The 5,608-nt window shown below is 39.8% G+C and overlaps 1 non-coding gene across 1 annotated transcript; it reads left to right on the forward strand.

Annotated features, from left to right (window-relative positions):
• Window positions 1–5,535: 5,535 nt before the first annotated feature.
• On the forward strand, window positions 5,536–5,608 carry trnav-uac (transfer RNA valine (anticodon UAC)). Its single transcript has one exon. It is a non-coding gene; the product is annotated as a tRNA-Val (tRNA).

Raw genomic sequence — 5,608 nt, forward strand, 5'->3', positions numbered from 1 at the left:
CTGAAAGTCCGGGGGGGTTCGTACCGTATCTCTCTGTCTCGGGTCTGGTGGGAGAGAGAGAGGGGCAGATGGAGTCGAGCTCGTGTGGGAGTTGTAGTGCTCCGACATCCACGCCCTGACCGCGTTCGCCCTGAGAAGGGAGGAGCGAGGACTGCATGTCCCAGCATGCACCGCGAGAATCCAGCCGCTCAAGGGGAAAGGGGATCGCAACGGTGCGCTAAACTGCAAACCCTACCCGAGTAACAAAGTGAAAATACACCCTCTATCTCAATTAAACCGTTGCTCTCGGACCCAGTTCGCGAGGGTCACCGACTAGCACGTGTGTGTTTGTATTATCTCGCTTTAAAATTCGCACACGTGGGCCGGCACAAAAAGAGTTGAGACAAACATCGCAGCGGAATTAATAAAAACCCTGCTCGGTCTCGAACTGTTTCGATAGAGCCACGAGACTAATGTCCACTACAGGACAGCCGAGGATCGATCGTCAATAGTAGGTGCACATGAAGATCCTCACTAAAGGTGCACACACTGATGGGTCGAGATGTTTATATTTCCAGCCTAAATTAAACAGATTCTCAATATGAGAAGCCCCGACTTCTTTGTTAAAACATGCTGCATAACACAAGAAGATCTTTAACACATGAGTTAAAATTAAACAATATCATATAGCCAAATCTGTTTTAGGTGAATGGGAAACATGCTTAAAAGATTTTGGGATCCTCAAGTGGGTTTACCCTTTTTAACTTCTCAAAAGCCCACCACTGACCTTCAACTTTTTTTTTTTTTTTGACAGGTGACAACTAGCATCAGCTGTTGCAAAATATCTCTGGAGCTTCAACAGTGCTGGATTGTTACTAGGCTACTCTTCAGATGATGTTGAGCAAATGTTATTGTTATTTTTCCTGAAACATCTGTGAATCCATTGAGTATCTTAGCAGTTTCCCTCGTTTGAAGGCTAAACCGCGTCGCTTATTATAAGAACAAAGAGTGAAAAGTTTTGTTTGATTATTTTATGCACAAAAAAAACCCTCAAACATACAAGAACCACCATGACATAACATCATTAGAAATAAGTTACTTAGATTTGGTTGAGCTCATTAAAATGGCCTGGCTTCAATTTTTGACATTCAAATAGGATGAATTCACAATTTATTTCTAATTATTATCATATTCTTTAAAAATTCATGCTCCGAAAACAAGAAAACTGATCATAAAGGTTTCCCTTTTAAGTAAAAACACAGGCTCTGTAAGGATATAATGATAACATCATTCTCCTTTGTATCTATAAAGTCTGTTCTTGTCATATTTCAAAATTAGGTCAATTTAAGATCATTTTTTTCTTCTGCCTGTTGTGGTTATATCAAAATAATCAGTCACTTTTTCAGCAGCGATGCACAAACAATCTGGGGTTATATTCCTTGTATCAAGACAAGACAATGGACATGATGATAGCTAAATCAGGCCCATCAGCTGTCCAGTAGCCATTCGCTGGCTTCTTTGATCTTGGATTTAACAAGCAACCCTTAGTTTTCAGCCTCAAGACACTGTGCGTTGTAAGATACACAGTGTGATTCAACCTGTCAGCCAAACACTCTTTATTACAGTCTTTTTTTCTGCTTTATTTAACATTGTGATATTCACACAATTGCTTATTCACAAAATATAGAAAAAAACTGCACCAACATCATGCAAACCTGCAAAACGAAAATATGACATATTCCACAATTTGATTTTATAGGCCTATTCCACCAAACAAAACAATAACATCTACAATATACAATATTCATCACTTGTGGTCCAACTTTTTTTTTTCTGTTTAAGAAAAAAAAAAACAGAAAAACATTTTTTTTTTCTGTTCACAGTCTTGTCTGTAAATCACAATGACCATAATGTTCAGAAACCAATGTATTGTAATGAATATCTCAAGACCAAACCATTGTCACTGTCCCCGCCTCAGTTATTTCTTCAGATGAAGTCTTACTGAGCAGTACAAGATTACACATTGACTCGCAAAGTTACCTCAAGCTGCCATTTGAATGCATTTGGCACCGGAGATTCGCCAGACCATGACATTATGATTGAATGACTGCGTAATACAGCCTATAATCCGGTGAAGTTCTGTTCAATTAGGGGACGCTCATACGTTTGATAATTAGCATAAGAATAAATAGACCTTTATTCCGACAGAAAAATGCAGCGAATGACACTGCATCATCATCAGACAATAATATTACACAAATTTCCCGTATTGCTCCTCCTGAAACACATCGACGTAAACAGATGTGAATTTTAACATTGTGAGCCGATGACCTATTTTTGTCATAACTGCTCCGATGCAAACTGACCCCATAGACTGCGCTGAGAGCATCACGTCTTCAGGCTCTAACAGTGGTGTTGCCATAAAAATACAGGGTATTAATTGTGACTGCAACATATGAGTAAGGCAATTATATCAGACAGGCGCAGTCACTGCAACGAGTACTAATTGCATTATTAAAAGCTAAAATATTGTAAACAAGACGAACGTGCCACACATGCTCCTCCTCTACACGTGAATGCACCATACCTATCTATCTATCTATCTATCTATCAAGCATGAAAGCTTACACATTAAAGCGTTAACATAAAGGAAAGGCCTATTGAGACACTGAAAAGTTTTACTTGATTAGTCTCAATTTCCAGCCACCATTAGCTGCTTTAAACAGGCCTGAGGTGACTGCAAACGAGCGTCATCGCTTGGGCAACATTTACAGCTTAGTTTCAAAACACAATTAAAAAGAACTTGCACGGGAAATGACAACAGAAAGGCCGTGCAACAGTGCAAACTGGGGTGTCTTACCGGTAAATGCTCCACTGCATGACTGAGGTAATGTCGCAAGGGTGGGAGAGAGCACATGAAGTGGGCAGGTTGAGGGGATGCAAAAGATATCCAAACTTATTGCACCGTGAATTAACGCGTATTTGCGCGATGCATCACTTTTCGTAGGCCTTAACGCACATAATGACATTGGCTGTTGTGATCGAGGGCGGTCAGTTTAGGACACATTATCCATATATTTTCAAATGTTGTCGCATGTTGTCTTTGCACGGTATTAATCCATCTAACCGTTTCGGATAGTTAGATCTCGTCATGACAGGATGTTAGGACTTTGATGCACTCATGTACAAGTGCAAAGTTTAGAGAGTTGACTGTCGCCCTCCATTGCGTTGTGCAATGCCCCCTTTAATGCCCCCTCGCTCGCCAGTATAGCGCCTTTGTTATTAATCGCATGGAATCGCGCCGCCTTACCTTAACGGCCCCAAACTGTTTTCCTATGCCTCAGAACTTGACGTATTCATCCAAATGCAGGGGGAAGTGCCTGTGCCTGTTGTTTTTGTTACCGTCCGATAGTATGATTCAGTGGAGGATTTAACACTGTGAATTTTGAGTTTCTCCCCGGGATCTTCCCTCATCGCCGCATCAGCTGGAGAGGAAAATCGCGCACGCTGGGTCCTAAAGCCGGCTGCTTTCCCCCAGGTGACCAGGCTCCGTAGCTGCGTGCACTGGTTACGAGCTACGCTCCTCTGGCTTCCTCCGGGGTCCTGACTGGTCAGAGCTCCTGCAGACAGCTAAACAGACTTGGCTATAAGGTTGGACACAATTTATGGGTTGACTAATTTCTAAGATTTTCACATGCGGCCATTTATATATATATATATATATATATATATATATATATAAAAACTCTGATAAAAGGCTTTCAAATGTGACCCCTTTGTTCGGTTTTTTTTCGTACAATTCTGAACGTCAAATAACCATGTAAGGAACTGCACTGTGGTTGTTTTAGATGCGATAGATTATAGACTGGGCCAGTAGGGCCCCAGACTGCCAGGGGCCTCCAAATAAGCTAGATAAAACTGATAGAGAAGTGAAATAAATGAAGAAATCTGAAACAGAATAGTTTATTGCAGCTTTAATGTTGTCGTGGTACCTTGTTGCAATGTTTTATATACATTATGTGTTCATATTGTAGGCTAATTGCAGCTTTATTTCTCGTATTTACAGTGTATTAGTACACTTAGTATCAGTATTAGTATCGCTGCATAATTATTTGGACATTACATCTCACATCTGCAACAAGAGGGAGCTTACAAAGAAACTTGTTTTAAATACCTGCTACGTTAAATAGGTTCTTGTATTGATACAAACAGCAGCAGCAATTAAATAGTGCAGTTATTTATTTATAACTAACAATGGCATAGACTTAATTTCCAGGGGGGAAAAGCAATTAGTGACTAATCGTCATTTTTTTGTGGGTGTGCATTTGAGACTGCACTATCTTAGCTTTTTGGCTATGCTGTAAAATCAGGGTCTTAAAGCGAGTGAAACCAAGGAGAAAACTTTGCACATTACACGGGCCTGTGGTAGCAGGGTAACTGCTTATCTTTCAGAAACTGAGAGGTGTTAAAGAATTCAAACACTAGGGGTGTAAATTAAAGAAACTGCCATGATTGAGTGACTGTCTTTTGCAGTTCTTTACTCTGGTCCTTTTCATCTTTATGCAGAACCCCCAATGCCTAATTACCTTACATGCAATATTTAGTTTTTTATAATAACCTGACAAAAAAAATCAAACCTTTGTCAGACTCTTCAAACATAAACTCTTATTTGACATAAAGCAGCCAAAATAACAGAAGTCTAAGCTTTCACAAGAATGCTTATGGTAAAATGAGAAACAGTGATGTGATTTTAATTCAAAAGTGCATCAAGCTTTATGCATCCATTTTGCCCAAAGCAATGTAATGAAGAGAATATATTGAGCTGTTTGCATATTAACCCCACAATGTCATTGAAAAATTCTTCTGAAAATATCTGAGGTTTGATGTCAGCTGATGCTTTCACTTATACTGGTTAATCCTGAGATAGATAGATGGATGGATGGATGGATGGATGGATAGATGGATAGATGGATAGATGGATGGATGGATAGATAGATGGATAGATGGATGGATGGATGGATGGATAGATGGATAGATGGATAGATAGATGGATGGATGGATGGATGGATAGGTAGATAGATAGATAGATAGATAGATAGATAGATAGATAGATCGATCAGCAACCACAGGCCTAACAAAGTGTGTTTTATTTATTTAATTTCACATAATGCCCTTTAAATCTATTTTATGGTTATTTAAATATGTGGATTGAGCGTTTTGTACGTTACAAATAAAAATATTATTAAGTAAGAGAAGAAACATTTACAAGTTGATGCAATTTATACAACAAAGTTGTCTTCTACTGACGCTCTGACCCCGCGCTGAAGGTCTGAACTGAGATGCACAAGCAAGTAACCAACGATACTTGCATCGATACAAGTGACCAAGTGTGAAATGATAAGAAAACAGAGCCAACCTCAACAACACGTCCAAACAAAGACTCTTATGCTTGGTTAAATTCGAGGTGGTGGCTTAATTCATTAGCGGTAATGAGACCGGCCAATTTGGCGGTCGGTGTATCGTGGTGTTTGGTGGTGTCGAGTACACGAAATAAGCGGTTCCATAGTGTAGTGGTTATCACGTCTGCTTTACACGCAGAAGGTCCTGGGTTCGAACCCCAGTGGAACCA

Source organism: Sinocyclocheilus anshuiensis, unplaced genomic scaffold (genome assembly GCF_001515605.1).
Source record: "Sinocyclocheilus anshuiensis isolate Anshui unplaced genomic scaffold, SAMN03320099.WGS_v1.1 scaffold20, whole genome shotgun sequence".
NCBI lineage: Eukaryota > Metazoa > Chordata > Actinopteri > Cypriniformes > Cyprinidae > Sinocyclocheilus > Sinocyclocheilus anshuiensis.